The sequence below is a fragment of the Pleurodeles waltl genome, chromosome 3_2, assembly GCF_031143425.1.
Source record: "Pleurodeles waltl isolate 20211129_DDA chromosome 3_2, aPleWal1.hap1.20221129, whole genome shotgun sequence".
NCBI classification, from domain to species: domain Eukaryota; kingdom Metazoa; phylum Chordata; class Amphibia; order Caudata; family Salamandridae; genus Pleurodeles; species Pleurodeles waltl.
The window spans coordinates 70,900,697-70,928,479 of record NC_090441.1 but is presented as its reverse complement, the minus strand read 5'-3'; the positions used below and the strand labels follow the sequence as shown (position 1 = coordinate 70,928,479).

At 48.2% G+C, this 27,783-nt stretch overlaps 1 long non-coding RNA gene across 2 annotated transcripts in view; it reads left to right on the top strand.

The window, feature by feature from the left end:
• Positions 1-9,915: 9,915 nt before the first annotated feature.
• LOC138286476 (uncharacterized) overlaps positions 9,916-27,783 on the top strand; it is a 73,956-nt gene continuing 56,088 nt past the window's right edge. The window contains exon 1 of one of the 2 annotated variants that reach the window (XR_011201999.1): positions 9,916-11,815. This is a non-coding gene — a long non-coding RNA (uncharacterized lncRNA). The remainder of the gene's footprint in view (positions 11,816-27,783) is intronic. The other variant, XR_011201998.1, reaches the window with a different exon arrangement.

The window sequence follows — 27,783 nt, the reverse complement described above, 5'->3', positions numbered from 1 at the left end:
TAGTGACATGATTAATCCTATCATCTCAAACCCCCTAATAAGCATCTGTCCATTCCCACGGTGGCGACCATATCCACATCCCCTTTTCCCTAGCATTTCTGCCCTTGCATGAATAGATCGCCCTATCCAGGCTGGATAACACAAGTAGTCTCGCCAACCATGGCTGAGCAGATGGTTGTTTCGGCTCTAACCAGGCCGAGGCAATACATAATTGCCATAGCAATAAACAAAAGTAACTGGTAGGGCCTTGGAACAGCATCATTAAGTACCCCTAAAACAAACAAATAGTATTGACTTGATTTGTAGGTATATCTCTAAAAACGGTAATATCTCCCTTTAAGTGACTCCAGCAGAGGGCAAGTACAAATGTTGAGTTCAATCTGCTTCTGGATGCGGACAACCTGAGCAGCATGGACCAACCATGCCCCTGCCTCCTTTGGAAATTTTGGCTGGGGTATAATACAGATCAAAGATAGTTTTATAATGTTGCGCTTGCAAGTAAGCAGAACATAATACTGTTTGGGAAAGTTCCAGAGACTCGAGGAACGTGGGATCAGGAGTGCCCAGCTTCCACCGCCATTTCTCCTGCTGCTGCTGCTATAGGTCATCAGTAGACAGAGAGTTTAGGAAGCTGTGGGTTTGGCTAATTTAACATTCATCACCCCGCTCTAAATAATATAATGCAGCAGCTCTACTTTAGAGAAGCCACTAGGACTCTCCTCTTTCCTGTAAAGGAAATCCCAGATTTGTAAATATTTAAAGAACTCTCGCTGTTTAACCTCATGCTTCCCCCGCAGCTCCCCAAAGGAAATTATACTACCACCCGAATAAAAATCTCCCAATCTCCTTAATCCCAATCTTTCCCTGACACGCAACCATCCCTAATAATTTCCGGGAGAACGGGACTCCTTTGTAAAGGGGTATAGTAGTTTAACCGCCTCAGCCCTAGCTTCCTGCGCACTGCTGTCCAGGTCTCACAAGCGGCCTCAATTGGGCCTTTTTATAATAGCTTGGCTCAATTTGTATCAGAAACAGCCCGAGCCTCTTCTCCAATCAGAAGCTCATACATGGATGGTACCACACTACCTTTCACCCAGTCCAATCTACCCCCAACTAGTATACACATATATTGAAGAGCTGCTGAACAATGATAACATTTGAAATTCGGGACAGTCCAACCCCCTCTTTCTCTCAGGAGTGTTAAATCTTTCAGGGATCTTCTAGATTTAGCAAATGCTCATATACATCTACCAGCCTGTTCCTCCGGGACCTTGAACCAGTGATGTTCAAATTCAAGTGGGATGGCCCTGAAAAATACAAATCTTTCGTGAGGAACAGCATTTTAATAATATTACTGCGGCCAACAATAGGCAAGTGCAGATTATCCATTTTATGAAAGTCAGTTTTGGCCTTCTGAATAACCGTGGCAAGATTGGCCTCTACAAACTGATCTAAGTCTGCAGTAATTATAACCCCAGATGTGTAAATGAATAGCCTTTTCTATCATCCATATGTCATTAAATCATACATATTTATTAACCACAATTTGGGTTTTGTCCCGATTCAATGAATACCCTGAGTTCTTCCCAAATATTTGCACCTCCTGTTCATTCTCTTTCAGAGCCGTGTCAGGGTCAAATGTCACATGCCATCTGCGTAAACCAGAACTTTAGTGTTCCAACCCTGAGATTGCACTGGTTCTATCAGATGATTAGACTTCAACCTTCTCAATAGGGATCAATATATAGGGCAAAGAGGAAAGGAGAACAAGGGTACCCCTGCCTAGTACCTCTCAGGATCTGATTTGGTCCAGATTACCACCCCCTTTATCTACACTCTAGCAATGGGTTTATAGTAAACAGCCCTTACCATACTAATAAAACAATTTCCGATCCTGAACCACCACATAGCTGCCCTTAAAAAAAATCCCAGGAGACCCTATCAAATACTTTCTCTGCATCTAATAGAATTAGGGGGTCATTCTGACCCTGGCGGCCGGTGGCCGCCAGGGCCACCAACCACGGGAGCACCGCCAACATGCTGGCGGTGCTCCCACGAGCATTCTGACCGCGGCGGTTCAGCCGCGGTCAGAAGCGGCAAGTCGGCGGGCTCCCGCCGACTTACCGCTGCTCGGGGGAATCCTTCATGGCGGCGGAGCGCGCTCCGCCGCCATGAGGATTCTGACCCCCCCCTTGAAAAGCCGCCATGAACAGGATGGCGGTAGGGGGGGTCGCGGGGCCCCTGGGGGCCCCTGCCGTGCCCATGCCAATGGCATTGGCACGGCAGGGGCCCCCGTAAGAGGGCCCCGCCAAGTATTTCAGTGTCTGCCTTGCAGACACTGAAATACGCGACGGGTGCCACTGCACCCGTCGCACCTTCCCACTCCGCCGGCTCGATTACGAGCCGGCATCCTCGTGGGAAGGGAGTTTTTCCCTGGGCTGGCGGGCGGTCTTTTGGAGACCGCCCGCCAGCCCAGGGAAAAACTCATAATACCCTCTGCGGTCTTCTGACTGCGGAGCGGTATAATGGGGGCGGAATTCTGGCGGGCGGCCTCCGCCGCCCCGCCAGAATCAGAATCACCCCCTTAATGCCATAGGGTCTCCCACATAGGCCGCCACATCCAAAAGCGTAATAGTGCACCAGATATGATCAGTAGTTCCATATCCTGGGATAAACCCATGTTGCCACCATGATACTCCGGCCCCAATAACTCAGCTTAACCTTGAGGCCAAAACTTTCGAACACAATTTAGTATCACTGTTGAATAAAGTGACTTGCCTATAAGACCCGGGCTTCTGCAGTTGTTTCCCCTTCTTTAAGAAGACCACAATATTCGTCAGTATCTGGACCTGTAAAAACAGTTCAGCCACAACTGACCTGAGTGAGAGGAAAAAGACTTTATAAAACTCCAACAGAATTTTATCAGTAACTACTGCTTTCCCTGTAGCCAATGCTTTGAGGGCAGATTTGATTTCCTCCATTGAGATAGGGGAATCCAAAGCCTCACGATCTTCTACTGCTAATCTACTCAAAGAAGGAGAATTACCAGATACTTCTGCTTTCTCGCTGTTCATCTTGATAAAGCCTTTCATAACCTTCCCAAAAACGTCCCTGATCGCACCTCAATCCTTTATCAAAAGACCCTGGTTATCCTTGATTTCGACAATTCCCCCTTTTCCTTCTGCCTATATTTAATATGCAATAGATGCGCCACCGATTCAGTAAACGAATGGCACTCACGCTTTCAGACTAGAGACTTCTCTGCGACCTGCCTTGGAGAAATATCTTTAATAGCTGCCTTAGTTACGGCCACCGCATGCTGGGCTTTCTTCAAATCAATCCCCTCAGTGGCATCCAGAATTAACTGAGTCTCGGCCCTGTCTAATTCCCTGTAAAATTCCATGACCTGCTGGCGCTGTCTTGTCTTTTGATTACAACTAAGGCTAAGTGTCTCTTCTCTTACACCAGCCTTTAAAGCATCCCAGACCACTCCAGGGGCAGCACCCCCATATACTGAAATAAAAAAAAACTCCAATATTCACCTACTCATTTGCTAAATATACTACTCATCAAAAAGCAGCACCCTTTCAAATGTCCAATTATATTGCATCCCATCTGGGTCCTCCAAAGGAATCTCCAGTACTAGGGGATTATGATCAGACATAGCCCTTGGGAATTTCTCTATCGTACACCCCTGCAACAGACTAAGGGATATCAAAAATGAGTCAAGTCGGACATGCTATTGATGTGGTTCAGAAAGAAACGTAAAGCCAGGATCCAGAGATCTAATTTTATGCTATGCATCAGTCAAACTATGATCCTTCCCCAGCTGCACCAATGATCTGAATATTTTAGGCTTTTTGCCAGAATAAGACTTAACCCCTGCCTCTAAAAGCCCTCTAACCATATTATTATTGAGAACCTCTGAGATTATAATTGGGGTCGGCCAGAGCGCTAACTCGCATCTTAGCCAAACAAAAATCGCAGGCTCATCCAGAGTCGACTCATATATTGAACATAGTGTAAAAGAGCATTTTAGACTATGATATTCAGCAATAGCCCACCCTCCAAATCTGTCAGCCAAGCAGCATCTAAAACAAGAAACTTGCCGCTGGGCCAGGATTAACACTCCCCATGTCCTGACAGCTTGCAGAGTCCCCACTACAAGTGAGAAGCCCAAAGATTCCAGTAAATGCCTCCTGGTTCCTTACCTATGAGTTTCTTGGAGGCACAGAATGTCTGCCCATAGAGCTTTTAGGTCAAGGGCTACCTTTTGCCTTTTAGCGCTATCTTTCAATCCACAGATATTTATAGTTGCTATGCATAACTGTGTCATTGATATAGGTTGGGATGAAGCCACCCCCATATAAAGCCTGTCTCTACTGCCCCGTACTGCAACCTTACTGTGTCCCATAAAACCTGGCATAGGTTAGGATGAAGCCACCCACATATAAAGCCTGGCTCTACTGCCCCGTACTGCGACCTTACTGGGTCCCGTAAAACCTGGCGTGCTTTAAGGCACACATACTCCACTCCTCTTGTGCAAGGGCCTTGCCTCCCACCCTACTCCGCAGCTCACACCCTGCCCCTCCCCTCCATCCTTTGCTCCCACCCTACCTACCACCAACCCCCATCCCTTTACCCCCATCCTGAGCCCCCCGCCAGTCTCCCGAACCAGTCAGACCACCCAAGGCCTGAGTGATGACTTCCAACGTCGGTCCCCCAACCCCAGCAGTCAATACAGTGCAGTACGATAGCTGACCAGAGGGACAACTCTATATAAAGAACAGAGCAGTAATACTCAAAATTGACCTCAAGTACTATACCCAACTGGATCAGCCAATTGCTCTATTCCCTCATTCCAACATACAATCTACATCACATACACATCATGTATCTGCAAGAGTAATTCTAATATCAACATCAAATAACAGATCCCCTTTCCTGAGACCCCAGGGAACAACATCATCACTTCTATTAAATTCTGTTAATGCATCCCGTGATCAAAAAAGTAAAGAAAAAAAATTGATCAGTGAATATAGTCAAATGCTTAACACTGCTTAGCTCCCTGCCAATAGTTCCTTCAGGTAATCCTTGGCTTTAATCTCAGAAGTGAAGGAGTGTGTCTTGCCCTTAAAATAATTGACCTTCAAACAAGCCTGACTAATTAAGAAAGCCTATTTCCCCGCAGCTTGGAATGGTTTTATAAGCTGCCTTAAGAACAACCTCCTTTTAATGGTTGCGTAACAGAAGTGAGGTCTTACAAAGAAAGACTGTCTATTAAAACTACACCTGCCATACGGGGGGGCTTTTTCAAAGATGGCCTGTCTGAGCAAATGATTGCCAAAATAAACTATAATCACCCTGGGTCTGTCCCCTGACATTGATTCTTTCATTTTAAGAATTAGGAGAAATCGGTGTACTCTTTGGACTTCACAGAGCCCAGTTCCAGGAGGTCAGCCCCTAAGGAAAGACAGCATGAAAGTCTGAATGTTGTTGCCTTCTGCTCCCTCAGTAATCCCAAGAAATCTCAAATTGTTCAGCCGTCCCTATTTTCAAAATCTTCTAGCTGCCACATAATGTCCACCAACTGAGATTCATAGCCTCTGTCTGATCTTTGAGAGCACCAATGTCCATTTTGAGGGCCACGGCCCTGTCTTCAATAGCTGAGATCCTTTCACCGATTTCCGTACACATCTTGTTTATTTTTCTAACTGCTCCCTGCAATTATTTCGTTGCTGCCTGTGCCCTGCAGCTGTCATTATGAGATACGTCTTGGAGCTGTTTTATCGAATTATATATAAGGCTCAATGACGGCTTGTAGGAAGCTGGCTCTGTATATACTATCTCAAAATGAGAGATAGTGTGCACAGAGTCCAGGGGTTCCCCAAGAGGCAATAATAGATAATACTAATGCTCTATTTGTGGTAGTGTGGTTGAGCAGTTAGGCTTATCAGAGGGTAGTGTTCAGCACTTGTTGTACACACACAGGCAATAAATGAGAACACACACTCAAGGACTTAACTCCAGGCCAATAGGTTTTATATATAAACATATTATTTTATTAATTTATTTTAGAACCACAAGAGTCAAATTGCAGGTAAGTACATTAAATGTACGGTACTTTGCTTATGTATAGGTAGAACTTTGAATCCAAACAGTAACGTACACATAAAATGACAATAAGTTATTTTAAAAGTGGACACCACAAAATTCAACAGTTCCTGGGGGAGGTAAGTACAGGTTAGTATTTGAGGTAACTAAAGCACTTACAAGTTCAGTCTCCGGGGCATAGGCAGCCCACTGTTGGGGGTTCAAGTCAACCCCAAAAACCCAGCACCAGCAACAAAGGGACGGTCAGATGCAGAGGTCAAAGGGGGGCCCAAATATCATAGGTGCTCCGGTTCCAGTCTGCTAGCAGGTAAGTACCTGCGTCCTCGGGGAGCAGACTAGGGGGGTTTTGTAGCGCACTGGGGGGGTCCCTAGTAGGCACACAAAGTACACCCTCAGCGACACAGGGGTGGTGGGCCAACAAGGCATTGGGTTTGTGATAGAAATCAATGGAGGGACCCGGGGGTCACTCAGACGTTGCAGGCAGGGCACAAGGGGGCTTCTCGGGCCAGCCACCGACTGAGCAAGGGCGAGGGCCACCTGCTGGTCACTGCTGCCCCGGTGGTCGGTTCTTCACAGGCCTGGGGACTGCGGATGCAGTGCTTCTTCCAGGCGTTGGGTTTCTTCGTCCCGGGCAGTCGCGGTCAAGGGGGTACTCTGGTTTCCCTCTGCAGGTGTCGTCTTGGGGGTGCAGGGAGGTCAGCCCAGGGTGAACACGTCGTGGGAGTCACTTGGGGTTCCTCTCTGGCTGCTTGGTTTCTTGGACACGGGCCAGGGGCGTCGGGTGCAGAGTGGTAGGGACTCCCGCTTCAGGAGTGAAGTGAGAGTCCCTTTGAAGATAGTTTCCTTTCTTCTGGTTGGGCAGAGCCGATGCCCACTGGAGTTCTTGGTCCTCGGTGATGCAGGTAGTCCCCTGGGGGTTTGTCAGGTGTCGCTGGTCCTGCAGAACGTGTTGCTTCCCTTCTTGCAGCTTTTTGAAGTAGGAGACGGGACGATAGGGCTCCTTTCCTTCTCTGCTGGGGTTGCCGCTAAGCAGTCCTTCTTCTTCTTGTGAGGTCATCAGGAATCTGAAATCCTGGGTTCAGGGTCACCCCTAAATACTTAATTTAGAGGTGTGTTAGGGTCACAGGGCAGTAGCCAATGGCTACTGTCCTTGAGGGTGGCTACACCCTCCTTGTACTCCCTCCCTTTGGGGAGGGGATCACATCCCTATCCCTATTGGGCTACATCCTCCAAAACAAGATGGAGGATTTTCCAAGGAGGGGGTCACTTCAGCTCTGGTCACCTTAGGGGGTGGACCTGGCTGAGGGGGTGACTCCTCCTAGTTTTTCTCATTATCTCCCCGGACCTGCTACCAAAAGTGGGGGCTGTGTCTGGGGGGCAGGCATCTCCACTAGCTGGAGTGCCCTGGGGAAGTGTAACACAAAGCCTGAGCCTTTGAGGCTCACTGCTAGGTGTTACAGTTCCTGCAGGGGGGAGGTGTGAAGCACCTCCACCCAGTGCAGACTTTGTGTCTGGCCCCAGAGAGCACAAAGGCTCTCACCCCAGGGGTCATAAACTCATCTCTCAGTGGCAGGCTGGCACAGACCAGTCAGTCCTGCACTGAAGGACTGGGTGAAATACAGGGGGCATCTCTAAGATACCCTCTGTGTGCATTGTTTATTAAATCCAACACTGGCATCAGTGTGGGTTTATTATTCTGAGAAGTTTGATACCAAACTTCCCAGTATTCAGTGTAGCCATTATGGAACTGTGGAGTTCGTTTTGACAAACTCCCAGACTATATACTTAATATGGCCACACTGTACTTACAATGTCTAAGAATGGACTTAGACACTGTAGGGGCATATTGCTCATGCGGCTATGCCCTCACCTGTGGTATAGTGCATCCTGCCTTAGGGCTTTAAGGCCTGCTAGAGGGGTGACTTATCTATGCCACAGGCAGTGTTTTGTGGGCATGGCACCCTGAGGGGCATGCCATGTCGACTTTGCCTTTTTCTCCCCACCAACACACTCAATCTGCAATGGCAGTGTGCATGTGTTAGGTGAGGGGTCCCTTAGGGTGGCACAACACATGCTGCAGCCCTTAGGGACCTTCCCTGGTCACAGGGCCCTTGGTACCACTGGTACCTTTTACAAGGGACTTATCTGTGCGACAGGGGTGTGCCGATTGTGTAAACAATGGTACATTTTTAGTGAAAGAAGACTGGTGCTGTGGCCTGGTTAGCAGGGTCCCAGCACACTTCTCAATCAAGTCAGCATCAATATCAGGCAAAAAGTGTGTGGGGGGTAATTGCAACAAGGATCCATTTTCCTACACAGCTCATCCGATTCCATGGCCTGGGTACTAAGCTTGACTTTAACAGGAGGAGCCAAGACCTGTTGCTCCTGAGTCACCTGAATCTTCCCATTCACATATTGCATTGCAGAATAGTCCTTAGAACAGGAGGGGGAAGTCCTCTACCTTCGCCCTTGACATTCGCTTGAATTTAAAGTCTCTTCCTTTGTCTGACCTCTCTGACTGTGGTACTTGAACCCTCAAGAGGTACCACAAATGATTCTGCAAATGAACTTGCGGTACCAACCCCAGAGAGTGACAACTGCAGATCACCAGAATTGCTTAGTGCAGGTTTAGAAGCATCTGTTTCCTCTGTGAGAGAAAAATAAATATTGCCTTGATCTAAGAGAACTGATCCCACCACTGCTGCATTGTATTGGTTTATTTATAGAGCGCATTCCGGCCGAAGCATCGAAGTGCTAGACAAACCAGAGACAAAGGAAAACAGCACAAGCTACCCTAACAAAGACTCATTTGCAAAAAGCCAGGTTTTAAGGCTCTTCCTAAAGGCCAGGTGAATCGACATTTGACGGAGCGAGAGGGGCAGGCCATTCCAAAGCTTGGCTGCTTCCACCGTAAAGGCCCGGTCTCCCCATCTGGCCTTGTTCCAGCGAGGCACCTTGATCATAAATTTAGAAGAGGATCGCAAATGTCTCGATGGTTGAAAGAGATGCAGCATAGACTTCAAATAATCGCATCCCTCCGACTGTAATGCTTTATGAGTAAGGCAGAGTATTTTAAAAATAATTCTCTTCTTAATCGGGAGCCAGTGTAAGGATGAAACACATCTACTAGCTGATGTAAACTGAGGGAGATTCAAAGTTAAGCGTGCTGCCGCGTTCTGAATAGACTGTAATTTGTCTAAAGAAGATTTGTTCGCATTTTATGCAGCCCTTAGCACACTGTGAAATCTGGAAGGCAGTTTTTGTGAGGCCATCCCTTTTGCTTTCCACCAGCGGTACCTCTGTAGCAGGAAGGGAATTTTGCCCTTCCACCAAGTGCCACCCTGTCTCTCAGACACTTGGGCTGCCACTTTCCATAATGTCATGCCTGTTCACACCAGTACTCCCTCTTGATACTACACATATCCAACCTTGCCCACATCGCAGCATGCACTGACCTATAAGTTGTCCCCTAAGCCTGGGTTGTGCTAGGTTTGAGGGTCCTGGTGAGGGCCAGGTAGACTATCCTTACACGTTAAGCTTGTGGTCTGAAGTGCAGTAATAAAGCCATTGGTCACAGGTCCATAGACCGCGTTCACCACCATGACTTCCATACTACTGTTTTCTGTAGCCAGTCCTCCTTCCACGGGCTTATCAGTGTCTCCCCTCAGGCTCTGTCTCAGGTACAGCTTCTGCCACAGGGATGGAGACGGGATTTGGCGCCGGGGCTGTTGCGAAATAGCCAGTGATTGTTGAACAGGGTTTACCACTCTTCGGACCCGCTGATTTTTGGCAGAAGCCCGCACCCACAGGGTGCTCAGTAGGCTGGCGCAGTAAACAGCACCAAGGCCTGGCAACGGTGGCCCGAGGATGTGAGGGCAAGATGGCGGGGGCAAGCAGCTGCCCTCCCCAAACCGGACCGGAAATGGGGGGGTGGCGCAAGCACAAGTGGCGCGAAGCGCTGGGCAATGCGGAGGCCGCACAATGTTTGAATCGTGCCCGCAGGACACTTGTGCCCTATAAGTGGCGGGGCTCCCGCAAGATCAGGGCACTCTTGGGACCAGTAGCACCGGATGCAAGAAGTGGAAGATATACTGCGATAGAGGATTGCTGCCATCTCTCCTTTTGTTGGAACTCCTGTGCGGCCTGCAGAGAACTGCTACAGCTTTGGCGACGTGACTCAGCAGGAGAAGCAGGGGCAGCAAACATGGGCAGGCAGGAAACTGACTGCGATATCCCCCCACCCCTCCCTCTTCAAACAGTGGAACCGGAGCAACACGGAATCGGTCCCAGCAGAGGACAGCCACGTGGGTGACGCGACTCTGCTGAGAGTGTATCACCACAGGAGGTCTTCCGCAGCGAAAAGATTGGACACAGCAGAGGACAGCCACGTGGGCGACGCAACTCTGCTGGGGAGGCACCACAACATAAAGGGAGGAGGTGTTCCGTGGTCACTGAGCCGGCAAGGCAGCTCCAGGCAGGCAGTGGATCCAACAACGCTTCCGGCGCGTAAGCAGAACCCCGCCCTCCAAGGGATTCCCTTGCCTTAAAGGTGCAGGGCAACTTCACCACAACATAAAGTGAGGTGGTCTTCTGTGGTCGCTGAGCTGGCGACGGGTAGGCAGAACCCCACCCTCCAAGGGATTCCCTCACCTTGAAGGGGCAGGGCAGCGTCGGAGGACAAGGCGTACAAGCCTTCTCCCATCCAGGCTCTTTCCCATTTAAGAAAGAGCTGCAAGCACGAAGACATGTGATAGGCATTGATCGCAGGATAATAACAACAATTAAACAGCCTCAGAGAAGCAACGATGCGGCCTGAGAGGGGGCGGCACCTGGGCAAACGGCGAAAACATAAGAGTTGATAACAACAATTAAACAGCCACAGAGAAGCACTGACGCAGCCCAGGAAGAGGGGACGGTCCCTGGCCAAACAGCAAAAACGTAGGAGCTAATAACAACAATTAAAGAGCCACAGAGAAGCACTGATGCAGCCCGGGCAGAGGGGCGGCCCCTGGGCAAACTGTGAAAATGTAAGAGCTAATAACAACAATTAAACAGCCACAGAGAAGCACCGACGCGGTCCGCGCCAATAGGGCGGCCTCTAGGCAAATGGCAAAAACATGAGAGCGAGCAGAGGACAGCAGCTGGGGACAGCTCCAGTGGGCGACGCGACTCAGGCCGTAGCAGCAAGTTTGGCTGGGGACAGTCCCGTTAGTGGGCAACGCAACCCAAGTCAAGGACCCAGAAAGTGGACTAGTGGTTGGGAGACAGCCCACAAAGGGAAACGCGACCCAAACCACGCAAAGGGCAAGCCAGGCAGTTTAACAGCAACAACAGGAGATGCCAAGACCAGCATACTGAATGGCTGAGCCAGCAAGCATGCTCGAAACTTAAGATATAGAAGAAATAGTAAAGGCAGCAAGGGAAGCAGCCACCACACACAACAAAGACTGGATGCTGGCTGAGCCGAGGTGCGTTCAGAATGGCCACCACAATTTGGAGGTCCCCAGTGTCAGTGGCGAGAGCTTGGAGCTCGGCGGAGGCCAGGCAGAAGGAACTGAGGAGCAGGAGGGCCCCAAGAAGAGGAAGCAAATCTCCAGCAGAGACAGCAAGAAGATAGTGAAAATAAAAGTTGATGGGGTCGGGCCAAAGGCACAGCAAGAGGCAGCGGCCAGCACCAGCAGAAAGTCAAGACCAACGGAGGGTAAGCATATAAGTTCAATTGTGCAGGCCTGTTTGAAATCCTTTGCGCCGCTGCTGTTTGCCAAAGTTTGAGGGCCGGAGAATGTCAGGGATGGTGCGGCCGTAATGAGCAGAGCAGCCAGAGGAGTGCAACCAGGGGCCACAGGCTCAGGACCTGCGCCGGGGGGTGCCACACAGACCGTTCCCAATGAGGCATGAAGCAACAAACCACTGACAAAGAGGGCCTAGCGCCAGAGGCCTACAAGAGGGGCACCCTTGGTCACCCATCCATGGTAACAAAGGCCACGGGGCTAGCTAGTTCTGTACCATTAGAAGTGAAAGAGCGCATTTGGCGTAAGGGGTTCATAGACATCTTCTCCCTATTGGAGATCCAGTTAGAGGGGCTGGACCTCGCCACATGCGATAGGAAGGATGAAGAAAAGAGGGAAAGGTCTCAAGTGAGGAGAGAAAGGAATTTTGACAACTGACTGGATGCGTTTAGAATAATGGCCTGTGTGATTGTGGAGGAGTTCCCCCACTGTGCGAAGGATCTATGGTTGTATGCGTCTAAGATTAAGAGTTTTAGAGTTAAGATGCAAGAGCACCCTGACATGGAATGGGACGAAGAGGACGTGTCCAGCTACATGCATAGAATGATGGTGGCCAGGGAGGCAAGACCTGGGATGGGGAAACATGACCACTCCTCACGCAAAAGCCAGTTCAGAGGGTACCAGGACAAGCAGAGGTCCTTTCTTAAGCAGAAGCAATTTCAGAGATGGAGAGGGGACAGTCAAGGAAAGCCTCCACATCACTGTGCTACAAATATGACAAGAACGAATGCACCTGGGGCCCAGCATGCAAATTCAGACATGTATGATCCACTTGTGAGAAAGGGCACCCCATGGTTGAATGCAAAAGAAGCAGGGGTGACAGGGACTAAGAAGAAATAGCTGCCTCAGGCGACAACCGGGACCCTGTTGGGAGGGATTTGTGCTAGCCCGCTCCCCCATCAACATTAACACATTAAGAGGTTAGCTAATGACTATCACAATAAGACAGACTCTCTCTTGCTATGCAAGGGATTTGAGAAGGGCTTTAGAATACCAGTGGGGAGACAGGTCCACCCCAAAGGATACAAGAACCTCCGCTCAGCGGAGGCACACCCAGACATTGTGCGCAAGACGATCACAAAAGAATTAGAGCTGGGCAGGGAAGAAGGTCCCCTGTTGGGAGGGATTCCCGAGGGGCTGGTGGTATCCCCACTAGGCATAGTACCCAAAAAAGAACAGGGCCAATACCGTCTGATTCACCACCTGTCATTCCCAGAGGGGGAGTCAGTCAACGCTGCCATCAACCCCGCGGAATGCGCAGTTTGCTACGCATCAGTTGATGATGCAGTGGACCTGGTGAGGTCCGCAGGTCCCAGGGCGCTGATGGCAAAAGCAGACATCGAATCAGCCTTTCAGCTGCTACCTGTTCACCCTGATGGCTACCACCTCCTAGGTTTCCAATTTGAAGGGCGGACTTACTTTGACAAGGCCCTGCCTATGGGCTGCTCCATATCCCGTGCATACGTTGAGAAGTTTGCATGCGTGTTAGAATGGTCCCTCCACAAGCACCACCCCAAAGGGGGTAAACTGCATTGCCTGGACGATTTCCTGTTTCTGGGTAAGAAGGGCAGTGCCGAGTGTGGGAACTTGCTGTGAGCATTCCACGTACTGGCCAAGGAGATAGGGGTGCCAATAGCATCAGACAAAATGGTGGGCCCCGCCACCAGAATAGTGTTCTTGGGCATTGCGTTAGACTCAGTAGCTGGCATGGCAAGAATCCCAGAGGACAAAGTGCAAGACATAAAGCAAAAAATCAACCTGTTGGGCCAAAAACAGAAAGCTACCCTGGGCGAATTACAGGAACTGATCGGCAAACTGAATTATGCCACAAGAATCATCCCAGCGGGGCGGGCCTTTGCTAGGAGGCTAACCCAGTTGACGAGAGGTCGGAAGAGAAAGCACCACCACATCCGACTTAGCGCAGGGCAAAACAAGACCTTAATACTTGGCTAACTTTCCTGATAGACTTCAACGGGTTCTTGATATGGAGAAAAGGTTGGGTTACCAATGAGGATCTAGCCTTGTACACAGACAGGGCAGGCAGTGTGGGTTTCGGGGCGATACTAGGGGATCACTGGTGCACAAAGTTGTGGACTCCGGAGTGGGCGGAAGCTGGGGTGACCAGGAATATAGCCTTCCTGGAGCTTTTCCCCATTGTAGTGGCCCTCACCATCTGGAGTGCCAAACTGGGCAATTTAAAACTATCAATTTGGTCAGATAACCAGGCGGTGGTGCATGCCATTAACACAGGGGCAGCAAGGTGCCCCAAGGTACTCAGACTGTTGAGGAGACTGGTGCTCCTGCAGCTGAGGAACAACCTGGAATTGAGGGCAAAATATGTGCAGGGGATCAACAATGCTCAGGCAAATGATCTGTCTCGGTCCCAGATGGAGAAGTTCAGGGTGCTGGCCCCGACAGCAGAGAAGAACATGACACCTTTCCCGGTGGAGCTGTGGTTCCTGGTAGGAGTGCCCTAGGGCAACTCGTGCAACATGCATTGGCACCAAAAACAGCGAGCAGGTATGCAGCCTGCCTCAAGACATTCAGAGCAATCACTGGGTTGCATTTATTTAATGATAGACAAGCTACGGAGCAGCAGCAGAGTGCTTCATCAAGTGGGCATTCAAGGGTAACAAAACCAGATCATTGGCGCAAGCGCATCTGGCGGCAGTGGCCCACTGCGTGAAATTAGACACTGGGGTAGACCCAACAGCATCCCATTAACTGAGGACAGCGATGAAAGGCTGGAAGCACCTAGAGGGGTCCAGAAAGGATACGAGAAGGCCCGTTGAGTGTGACACACTTGCTCGCTTAGTGGAGGTGTTACCAGCAACATGTAGGGACTCTTCAGAGGTCACTTTGTTCAAGGCTGATTTCACGCTGGCATTCTTGGGGCTTTCAAAGTCGGTGAACTGGTGGCGCCAGCACGGACGGAGACCGGAGGGTCGTGCCTACAGGGGCAGGACGTGTGAGTCTTGGCAGGGGGCCTTGAAGTCATCCTTAGAAAGTCCAAGACCGATCAACAGGGTAGGGGTGAGATAGTTAGGCTGGCAAGGTTAATAAGGAGCGATGTGTGCCCGGTGCACTGGGTGGTGGTGTACCTAGCGATCCGGCCGCCTGGTCGGGGCCCGCTGTACAAGCACAATGACGGGGCCTGGCTTAGCAAGTTTCAGTTAAAGGCAGTGTTAAAAATGGCGCTGGCAAAGGCAGGCCTACTGGCGAATTAGTTTGGCACCCACTCTTTCTGCATTGGGACGGCAACCACAGCAGCCAAATGGGGCCTCTAAGCAGACAGCATCAGAGGAATTGGGCACTGGCGTTCAGCGGCCTACAAGAGTTACATATGGATAGCACCGGAGGGCGAAGCTTAGAGCCAAATCACCACCCCCCCTCAAAAAAAAAAAAAAAAAAGAGAGGGATTGCCTATAGCACCCAACCTATTACTGTTTGTTTTGACAGGAGGACGGTGAAGAACGGTTTTGATTGTGGGCCACTCATTTGTGCGGGGTGTGGAACGCTGGTGGAGTAAATGGGGCACCCTGAAGCCCAGGCCATCCAGCACCACCATAAGATGGGCAGCTCAATCAGGTATGCGCTGGGAGCACCTGCAGGCTAGTTTAGAGAACCAATGTCAGCGGCACCCAGGGGAGCTCGACTTGTTAATAATCCGACTTGGTGGGAACGAGTTAGTGCAGCTAGGGAGAACTGCTGGGGATGGTCAGAAGAGGCCTGGGTTGGGCAGGTAGGATGGTAGGCAGCACAAGCCTCTGTGGTCAGAAATTGTGCCTAGACAAACGTGGAGAGGGGCAAGGTCCTCCAGTGCCCTTGAGAGGTCCAGGGAGTAGCTCAATCCAGCGGTGGCAACATTTTGCAGGGCAAATGGATTGGAGACCATTAGGCATGGATTAATCAACTTGAGGTGACCAGAATATTTGGCGCAGGATGGGGTGCACCTATCCGATAAAGGGCTAGAAATATTCTGGTCCAACCTTTGGGCAGCCATGGCATCGACCGTCTGTCACTGAAAAGAGCCAGCAAGCAGGGGGAGCTGCCCGCGGACGTAAGCCCCCGGGCAGCGTGGCAGAGGCTGGAACTTGAACGAGCTCACAGAGTTGGAAAGGCCACCGCAGGGTGACAGACCGGTCCCTTGCCTTGGGATGCCTCATGGCAGGGTAAGGTGGTCAGAGAGGAAAAGGGGTCAGTACACAGCGCTGGCAGTTTGGGCTGCGAGCGCTGTGTACTGACCCCTTTTCCTGCAGCACAACAGACTATGCACGTTAGTGAGTTGGACCTAAGATTATGAGATAATGCATCACCCCTCCTCTCGGTACAGACAGTAAATTCAAGCTCAAGAATCAACCAACAACAGTAAACGCCGAACTGGCACAGGCGCTAAGCATTCATCTAGCAATGTCATGGGGTAACGATGGACAGTTTTATGACCAGGGGTCAGTGACACAGATTGATTTTTGGCACGTAAGATGATTTATGACCTGTCTACACTGACTTATGACTGATGTTATGCTTTATGACACATGTAAAATGATTTATGACCTGTCTACAGTGATTTATGCCCGACGTTATGATTTATCACCTGAGACAAGATCATGTGTTTCGTTTGGGCTTTATGAACGGCTGTACTTTAACAAATGCAACTAAAGCTGCGGCCAAAAGGCTTCCACATACAAGATGTTGGTATTTGAATGGCATGTCACATGAAGTGGCAGTGGCCGTGTGCGAGATTTATCCTACACAAGGGCCTTTCTCTGGGTCATGCTGGGAAGCTCAACTTGTCCTGCTTCTTTTTTTTAACCGGAGCTACCACGGTCACCTCTCAGGCTGGTATGACCTGCTTTAGGCTGCTGAAAGGTCATCTTATTAGCCCGGTTCCGAGCTGCTCTCACTCTTTTCGGTGGCAGGATTCGCAGGTGCAGCAGGTGCAACAGCTGATAGGTGGGCCCTGAGCCTTTCAGAATCTTCCAGAGCACCTGAGCCCCACCTGCCCTCCGGACCACCCGGGGCGTCTCACAGGGCACTGATACCACGATGACCGCCAGTAACCAAACCTCGCCCTCGCTGTCACTGCAAGTCAGATCGTTTCACTCCCAGACCGCCAGTCTGCATGCCGCGGCAATCAAAAAATGTTGAGCTTTCGCATCAAGAATTTTCAATTCTATTGAGGACACGGAGGTGAGGATTATGCTTCTCTTTCTATGCTTTAATTCAATCAGCAGCCAATCAGAGAAGATGTTATTAAAAGAAAAATATACCCAACATTCAAAGTATACACGTCACAACCATAGAGAATACAGTAGATAAACACCAGAGGCTAATGAACTTCCTCTTTCTTTGCGAACGCCTTAACCAACAATAGTCAATACGGAAAGTTTACAAATGAACGATCCCAACCAGGAAAACTCAAAAGGTCCAAACGTCCATGAAGGGTACGGCATTCCAGAAGAGGAAAAACAGTCAAGAAATCCACCAAATGCTAAAACTGGCATTATTTCTGATGGAACCCCAGGAAAAAAGAAATATAACCAGTTATAGAACATGGCAAGAAACATAGGCCCTCATTACAACATTGGCGGTCTTTTCGCAAGAGCGCCAAGTTACCGCCGCAGTGAAGTCCGCCAGCTGTGGCGGTCTTCCGCACCGCGTATTATGACCGCTGGCAGCCTTCCGATGTTATCCGTACGGAAAGCTGCCAGCAGCCATACTGGCGGTCGGCGGTAAAGTGGAGGCTGCTCAACCTCCACCGCCACGCCAACACAACACCGCCCACAGAATCACATCCCATGATTCGGTGTGGCGGTGTTCTGGTGGCGGTGTTCTGGTGGCGGTGATGTCCCCATGGATCCCGTCCCCTCCCGGAGGACCAACGCACAAGGTAAGTTGATCGTCCGTTAGGGGAGGGGGTGATGTGTGTTGTGTGCATGCATGGGGGTGTGCGTGTGAGTGTGTAGAGGGGGTGTGTGAGTCCGTGTATGCGTGCGGGGGGTGCTGTATGTATGGGATATGTGTGCGGGTCGGTCGGTGTGCATGTCTGAATGTATGTGTGCGGGTATGTGTTCTCGTGGTGTATGTGTGTGTGTAGGGGTGCGTGTATGTGCATGTTGGGGGTGTGTGTGTGTAGGGGTGCGTGCATGTGCATGTTGGGTGTGTAGGGGTGCGTGTATGTGCATGTTGGGGTGGGGGTGGGGAGGGGGTGTGTACCCCCTTTGGGGGTTGGCAGGGGGGTGGAGGGTGGGGGGTAGGACTTGTGGGGGGTAGTGGGGGGTGGGGGAGACCCCTATCAGTGCCAGGTAAGGAATTCCCTGGCACCGATAGTGCCTACCGCCATGGTTCTCATGGCGGTTCCCAACCGCCAGAAACCATGGCGGTATGCAGGGTCCTGATACCGTTGGCGGTCTAGTGACGACCGCCGGGCCGGAGACCGCAACCTCCAGCCCAGCGGTCATTACCGCCATGGCAGTCGGAATGGTGAAGTGGTGGTTACCGCCGCGGTCCAAATTCCATTTTTTTGACCGCCGGGCTGTTTGCGGTCTTACCGCCGATTTATCACCGTCCGCCAGGGTTGTAATGACCACCATAATGTCAGCAATCATGCTTAAAATGACATATAAACTGGGTGGGTATTACAATAAGACAGTAAAATTTATATCAAGATACTTAACTCGTAAAATTATGTCTTATTGTTACAATCAGGGAGGGATAATCCTCGCCTCTGTGTCCTTAATAGAATTGAAAATTCTTGTTGCGAAAGCTCGGATTAATTTTATTCTATGTCAGGACCGGAGGCTCAGATTATGCTAGCTCAAAGCTGATTTACCACCACAGATGCGATATCCAATATGGGCTTGTAATAAAAGGCCTTAAGTGTCGACTCTGAGGACCAGTCCGCTGCTCTCAGAATATCCTCTAATCTCACTCCCAAGTTAAAGGATTTTGAGGCCATAGCCCCGCGAACTGAATGTGCTTCGAAAATGGAAACATCAATTCCTGTTTCAGAAAGAAGCCATCTAATCCATCTCGCCAAAGTAGCCGATGAGACTGGATTGAGAGGTTGCTGAAGAGCAATTAAAAGTTGTCCCCTAGGGTCTCTCATGAACTCATCCATAGCTGCTTCATAAACTTTTAAACATTGAACTACACACAATTTAGAATTGTGAGGAAAAGCCGGGTAGGACACAGAAGTCGTGCCCGTCTTAGTGCGTCTGGAGACAGAAAAAGAAACTCCATTAGGAGAAAAAATCCTTCCTGCCAGGCCCAAAGCTCTAACATCTGACACTCTTTTGCAGGAGATGAGACAAAGGAGCAGGGTAAGTTTAGCTGAAAGTTGTTTACATGACAGGAACCTATTATCTGGCCAGGAGGAAATAAAAGAAAGCACCACATTAACGTCCCAAAGAGACGAGTAGCGAGGCAGGGGAGGTTTAAAAAGGCTGATGCCTCTCATCAACTTACAAACCACAAAGTGTTCACCAACCGGCTTACCAGAGACTGGAACATGCCCGGCAGATATAGAAGATCTATAATTATTTACAGATCTGTAGGCCAAACCAGAAGCTGCTAGCGATGCTTGAAAATTAACTACGAGATTGACATCAGCACTAAAGGGATCTGAATCCCGTTCAGCACACCAATACACCCATCGCTTCCAAGCAGAGGCATCACGTTTATGTGTGCTGGATGACCAGGCCTGATGAATGTAGCTGAAAGCTTGTTCAGAAATGCCTGTCACAATTGAAGGATGGGGATTCCCGAGAGGGTCCAGCAATAGATTGTACTGCAGGGGAATCAGAAGTGGGTAGTCGCACAACAACTCCAGAGCTAGAGGGAACCAGGCTTGAGTTCTCCAAAGGGGGGTCATGAGGGCAATCTTGGTTCTCTGGCGGCGAACCTGAGTCAGGACTTGAGGAATCATGCTAAACAGGGGAAAGGCATATCCCCGATGAAGGGGCCAGTCCTGAAGGAAGGCATCCGTGGCCACCGCCTCCGGATCCAGTCTCCAACTGAAGAGGGGGAGCTGGCAATTCAGTCGCGAGGTGAACAGATCTATTGAGAAAGGACCCCACCTCTGGTTCAGATAATGAAACACTTCTCGGAGGAGCTTCCAATCGCTGCCATCCCGAAGGAATCTGGAATTCCAGTCCGCTACTGCATTGCTCACCCCTGGCAGGTATTCCGCAATTGCTGAGATGCGGTGTTGAAGGCAAAATTGCCAGAACTCCTTGGTAAGCCGAGCCAGGGTCTGAGATTTCGTACCACCCAGTTTGTTCACACACCTGACCGCTGAGATGTTGTCCATTCTCAAAAGGATGCAACAATCCGATCTCAGGGGAGATACACTTCGGATCGCAAAGGAACCGGCCAGAAGCTCCAGACAGTTGATGTGGAGGTGAAGTTCCTCCTCCGACCACCGGCCTCCCGTGGTCAAAGACCCGCAACGAGCTCCCCAGCCCCATCTGCTGGCATCAGATTCCAGAATCACATCTGGGGAATTGCCGAATATCGCCCGACCGTTCCAGGCCTTCATATGATCTAGCCACCATGCTATTTCCAATCGGGCCTCCGCTGAGAGAGGTACCTTGTCCGAGTATGACAGGCCCTTCTGCAGATGAGATATCTTGAGGTGTTGAAGGGCTCTGTACTGAAGGGGATCCGGAAAGATAGCCTGAATCGAGGAAGACAAAAGCCCCACCATCCGGGCTAAGCTCCTCAAGGACACCCTCTGTTTGGACAAAAATAGGAGCAATTCCTTCTTTATATTGTGACCCTTCTGAGGGGGAAGAATCAATTGGGTCTTCACCGAATCTATCCAGAACTCCAAGAAATCTATCTGCTGAAATGGAAGGAGACAAGATTTGGGTTGGTTGATCAAGAAACCCAGACTCTGAAGAAGGTGGATTGTCCACGTCAAGTGATCTTGCAGGACTAAGGGGTCTTGAGCCATAATAATCAGATCGTCGAGGTAAACGATCAGACGCACTCCATGGGCACGAAGAGACTCTACCACTGGTCTCATCACCTTGGTAAAGCACCAAGGAGCTGAAGAAAGCCCAAAGGGAAGGACCTGAAACTCAAAACATTGGCCTAGCCAAAGAATTGAAGAAAACGGCGATGAGGGGGAAAAACTGGAATGCTCAGATATGCATCTTTTAGATCCAGGCAAACCAACCAATCCCCTTCTTGAAGGATGTCTCTTAAAAGATGAATTCCTTCCATTTTGAAATGCCTGTAGACTATCCAGGCATTAAATTATTTGAGCCTGAGAACTAATCTTGATTCCCCCACCTTTCTTGTCTACCAGAAAGATGGGGCTTATAAAGCCCCTTGGATGGGGAACAGATTGACAGATCGCCCCTTTTTATAGGAGAGCCTGAACCTCCAGACTTATGACCTCCTGGTTGTGACGGGAAAAATGTGGAAGGGGGAAGGGACTGTTGGAGAGGGGATTGATAAAACTCCAACTTAAAACCTTGAATGGTCTCTAACACCCATGGGTCACTGGTCATTTTTTGCCATTCTATAAGACATGTCTGAACTCTGCCCCCAAAAATCACCTCTGAGAAAGGAATGAGTCTCACCTGAGTTGGGGGAGTCTTGGGAGGCACCTCGCTGTCCTTTGTAGTAGTTCTTCCGATAACGGGCTCTACCTCCGCGGGGCCGCGAGGGGTAGAAAGTAGAGTCTGCTTGTTGGTTTCTGTTATACCCACGTCCGCGGGCAAAGGATTCACGTCTGGGGCCTTGATAATAGTGGCGGTCTGACGAGCGACCCCGCATACGTCCGGCCCTCCGAAAAAGAGTTTCCCTGAAAACTTTCTTTAGGGATAACTGTGCTTTGTCCATAGAATTTAAGGTAGCTGCGAATTTAGAGAGATCTTTAATGAAAGGGGCTCCGAAGAGGAGGCCCGTGGCCACCTGACCCGCTTCAGGAGTAGCGAGTTCATTCAGTTGGGGATTGATGCGCATCAAAATAGAGTGCCTTCTCTCGGTAGAGATTGCCACGTTGGCATTACCCAGGTGGCAAATGGCTCTCTGAGCCCAACCCACAAGGACATCTGGGTCGATCAGAGCGTTAGACTCCTTAGCCAAATATGCCAATTCTAAGATCTTAGCAAGGGGTCCAGAGAGATCAAGTAGCTTATCTTGGCAGGACCTCCAAGCACGGTCAAGGTCCTTTTTTGAATCCTTGGCCCATTTTTCATAAATGTGACCATCGTAGGGTCGATATCTGGGGTGTCAGTGAGCCCTACCTTCGAGGTCTGGTCTAGGGCATTCTGCTCGTAGTCTGGCCCTCACATCCTTGTCAAATCCTGCCCTCATGTGTTCCTGAATGTAATCAGGGTTAAAGGTCAATACTCGAGGGGCCCTATGTACTGGGCTCTTTGACTTATCTGACTTTTTCTGTTTGCTTGGGCCGGGGTGGTCTCCGGGATCAGCCTCCGAGTCAGAATCTGAAGAATGTTTAGAAGAAGAATGGTCTGAAGACTGGTCTGTCTCATGAGCCTCGTGCTGTTGAGAAGAGCTATATCCATGCTCTTTCTGCATGGAAACAGACAGCTTATCAAATATTTCTGAATGAGCCCATTTTTTGGCTTTCAATTTACCCTTAGAGGGAGAGTGTGACTCGCTTGGGCTTCTTCGGAAGGCGTAATAGAGGGAAGCCAGCCCTTATGACGTGCAAAGCTCTAAAAATGATGAGTGAGGGGGCCAAGAGCTTTTGCTAATGCCTTATTCACTGAGAGCTGCACGCTATTATCCAGGGCACCAACAAGATTCTCTTCAAAAGACGGGGTGTCACCCCCAAAATATTCATCTTCCTCATATGAATAAGAGTGAGCCATAATCACTGTAAAATGTCAAAAGGACTGCAAATTCTATGGTAGCCAAAGGCTACAGACAGGGGGAGTGCAATAAACCCCAGCAGGCTAAAATGTATACATTTAGAACGTGGAGGGAGCAGCCTGCAGCACTCTAGGCAAAGCCTATGCGTATTTTACAACCCTGAGCCAATGAAACGGGTCTCAGGGCGTGAGGGAGCCAAAAGTTCTTAAATATTTAGGAGCACTGCTAGAAGACTGAAGAAAAAGTAAGCAGAAGGGCCTAAATAGGAATTAACTCAAGTGCGCGGTCGTTCCACCTGAAGGCATTGCCGTAATCCTTTGAATAGGGAAAAAACGGGTGGAAAAAGAGGAACGAGCAAGCACACTCGTGCGTGCAAGCGCTCCGTATCCCGAGGGACTAATATAATTACAGGCGAAAGCCTCGTAAACGCTCCCGCTCCACAAAATAAAGGAAGTCAACAAGCGCGGCGAACGCTAGAAATTTCACAAGGAAAACAGTAAGAAATAAATAGCACTTAACTGGCTGCGGAAGCAGCAAAGAAAGAGGAAGTTCATTAGCCTCTGGTGTTTATATACTGTATTCTCTATGGTTGTGACGTGTATACTTTGAATGTTGGGATATGTTTTTCTTTTAATAACATCTTCTCTGATTGGCTGCTGATTGAATTAAAGCATAGAAAGAGAAGCCTAATCTGAGCCTCCGGTCCTGACATAGAATTGCCGGCGCTGGTTCCCTTCCCCTGGTCAAACGCTAGAGTGGACTGCTGAGGCTGAGCAGAGCAGCCACGAGGAGTTCCTCTGCGGTCAACATTTTGCTTCTGCTTGCTTGAGGGTCGAGTACGTTTATAAGTAAATGGAAGCTTAATTAAAATAATGTGAGTGCTGAATTTGTGCTAAATTATTTGTTTTTATTTTGTTGTTATTACTACTCGTGCTTCAGTAAAAGGGCTGGGGCTTTAAGTGAAATCTTGAGGGCTTGCAGAGGGCAAATAAGTGCCAAAAGCAGTTGGACGTGGACAGCTTATTTATGCGGCATCCAAACTCCTACCTGTGCTCATACTGACGAGCTCTGTGAGGGAGTAGGAGCTCCCTGTTGCTGCTATCATGGAGGAGCCTTACATGTAGTTATTCCCAACAGTCTCTGCAGACTCATGTTTTTGGAGCAGCCAGAAGTCACAGATCACCGGGCTGAAATAAGGTTTAAGGTAAGTGGCAGAAGCTTATATTTTGAAAAGCTGGTCTTATTTGAAGAACTCCCAGCGGAAGCTCATAAATCAAAGGAGAAAACAAACATTTCATGGAAGCATGTTATTTATGGTGCTTGATGTGAACTCCTGTTAGCATGTTTTTCTTTTTTAAAGGCACAGAAAATCTGCAAAGAAGGGAAAATACATTTTGCTGGAAACTTTTATTAAGTGAAAGACTATTATTTTGTAGAAATACTACTGAAACTGGTTGAATACCAACTACCAAGTACAGACTTCGGAGTCAGAAGCCTTTGTTTAATTTTCTTTTGTTGAGGATTCAGCTTATCGAAGACATTTCTAGTGGAAAAACTTATTGCCTCGTATCTCTTCCTTGAGTTAAATCAACTATAAATAAAAGCTTACTTTTATTTTCTCTAAAAATAAGTATAGCTCGGAAGAGGGGGTGATATTTAGCCTGAGAAAAACCACGCTAAACTTGTTCTGCTTTAACTTGCAGATGGTGTAAACTAGTGACTTATGACAATGTTCCTTTGTGGCAACATAAATAGTTATTTCATGGGGACTAGAGGATGCATAGGTAATCATACTTTTAGCCAAAGCATTTAATAACAAGTGTGCATATTAATTAATTACACAAAGACGGATGCTTGTTTACTCTTTTAGCAAGCAACTGTAGCCAATAATCACTAGAGGTATAAAAGCATCATATCAGAGGTCACCTACCCCACACCTGAGGAGATGCACCTGAGTTTAACACTGTGACTGTTTTTTGTTATCTAATCCCCCATTCTACCTTGCAGAGATTACCATGGTGGAGCTAGCGGGGTAGTGGAGCTAGGTAAACGCTTCTCGAATCTATTGAGCTTCATGTCGCTCCCTGGATGATTCAGTTGCTTCTGGAATTAGATTTAATAGTAAACGCCAAGAAGCTGATCTTTGTGCTGACCCAGACAATAGGCTTCCATGTAGATTCTGTACATTCTCAGCTCGAATATCATGAGGTAAAAGATTAGGAGTATCAAGAAGGAGTTGAGATCAGTGTTGACCTTTCAGAGTATATCCTTGAGGTGAGTGGCCACGATTGTCAGTCTCCTAGCCTCCTTAATTCAAGCCATTTCACTGGGCCCATTTCACTATAGGGCCATTTAGCTCCACAAAAGCCAACATCTTTGCAGTAGTCTAGCGTATGCACATCTGCCCCTCTTCTGCTCAAGAGGTTTGGACTGAGTTGGACTGGTGGTTGCAGCACATGGAGGTGTGAAACTGCAGAGCCCTACATGCCTTGCAGCCGGTAGTGATATTAGAATCCAATGCCAGCAGATTGGGCTGGAAAGCCAGGTGCGGACAGATTTCTACAGGGAGCAGATGTTTGGATCAGGATATGAAGTTACACATCAACTGCCTAGGATTGCTGACCATTTTCCATTTGTGATATATCTCGGCAGAAGACGAGTTGTTGTATATTGTTGAGGATGGACAATAATTCCACTGTGCGATATATCAACAAACTCAGAGGTACGAAGTATCAGATGTTGGGCAAAATAGCAAATGAGCTCTAGTAGTACTGCCTTCAACAGCATATCTCAGTGGTGAGAGGGTACATAATGAGCTAGCAGAATGTGGTAGCTGATGGGAACTCCAGGCATCTGGGCAACAGCGATTTGAGGATCCACCCTTGTATATTTCTATGGCTCAACTGCATACGTAGTCCTTGCAAGATGGCCCTTTTTGCCTCCTGACTCAATGTGCAGCTGAAGCGCTTCTATAGGTGGAGGCCTGATCCATTGGCCCTGGCCACAGATGCATTTCTGCAGAATTGGTTCAGAGACATGCACTATGCGGCACAATTGATGAGGCAAGAAGAGGATCTGATTGTTGTGACTCCGCTTTGGAAAGTCCAGTCTTGGTTTCCATAGCTTTTGGCAATTCCTCTTTGGTCCACCTACTGCTAGATCCATTGATGCATCCACATTCTCTGGTGCAGTCAGGGACTCTGTCTCTCACAGCATGGTGGATTTCAGGGGTCACTGACAAATTTCAGGACTTTGTGACAGGCTTTTCTCTACAACATACACTGTTGGGCGGACAGTATGCATAAGCACTATGCTTCAACCTGGGGTTGATGGATTAACTGTTGTGACACTCAGAGTGTGGATCCCATGAAAGCTAGTCTGTCCTTCATCTTAAATTTTTTTGTCTGAACTGGCTGACAGTGGTTTACTTATCCAACAATAAACAATTGGCGTGCTACTATTTCGGTGAGGCGTAACCCAGTGGAGGGAAGAGATCTAGAAGAGCATCCTATGGTCTCTCAGCTCATGATAGGGGTCCGATTTTCCAACCCTCCTTTCTTTCATTATTCTAGGTTATGCGATGTGAATGTAGTTTTGCACTTTTTTGGACACTGGCCTGATAATGGGGGTCTATCAAGGATACAATTGTCAGCTAAGTTCACTGTGCTGCTCTGTTTGATTTATATGTAGACGTGTATTGGACGTGCTCTAGTGCGAGAAATCCTAGCTATTACTTTAGACTAAAAAGTGGATCTCGTGACTTAGGCCAATGGACAGACACAACATTGATTTGAGGGTATGTCAACAGTTCATGTCATAATAAGCATCAATACACAAAAAAATCAATAATCTAATTACACTGCAATTACCACACCAGTTTATTAAGGATTATACCTTTATTTCCCTATATTAACAATGCTAAAGTCATGAAAATAATTCTCAACACAAATGATACACATAAAGAATCATCAATGGCGGATTAGAACGCCTTATATATCTGAGTTTAGTCAAAGCAAGTAAACAAATTAACTCTAGTATTATAACACAACTTAATAACACCAATATCTGCGTCTGTGAGATAAAATACATTGAAGCAATAAATCAATGAACGTCAATATGAATCATGAGCATGTAAGGGCAAACTCCCTCATTTACCTCTAATTAGCATTAACATGTTTGGTTTCATGTAAAAGTTTTAGAAACACGAATTTAGAAAAACAAACTAACTCGGGTTATAATAAAATCAATATCATTATTGTGCAGCAGTTAATTCATGAGTTGCAGCTGGTACCTGTAAAACAAGAGACACATATAACAATTCACAATTTATACATTACCCATAAGATAACAACAGAAAGATCAATTCAGTAAGGGGACACCATTAGTATAATAGTTCTATAAATCCCCCAAGTCTGCATTACTGCAAAACTCCCCATTAATCTAACTCTGGAAATATCACTGGAAAATCTCATACGGTCTGGTCTGCTTATCTCTTCTCTTCTTTCTCTCTCTAACACCCAAGAATAAGTGATAGAACATTATATAAACTTTCACAAAACTCATGATTGGTCAGGACATGGGGTGTTGTACATTTAGCCAATAAAACGAAGGTTAGATAACTAAAAGTTACACATTCATAATACACTGAATTCTCATTCGACAATTTCTCATTGACCAAATCCTTAGCTAAACTCAATTTATAACAATTTCTTCTTCTCTTCCGTCTCGTCTGTGGCTCCATTGATCCAACTCATCAAAATCTCTGGTTCAGGAGGAAATGTCTAACAATGTTGCATCTACTTCCATCCTCGAGGAAGAAACCACATGCTAGTGACATTTTCTAAACGATAGGACAGTCAGACTCTAGCAATGATATAATAAATCTGACCTTGTAAGACATAACACAAAAAACCCACTAGAGGTAGCTGTCTACATGTCTATAAACTATTAAACACACTTTAAAGTAAGCATTGAGCAATGAAAAAAAACACTCTATTACCACTAAAGTAAGCCTAAGTAAAAAACAAAA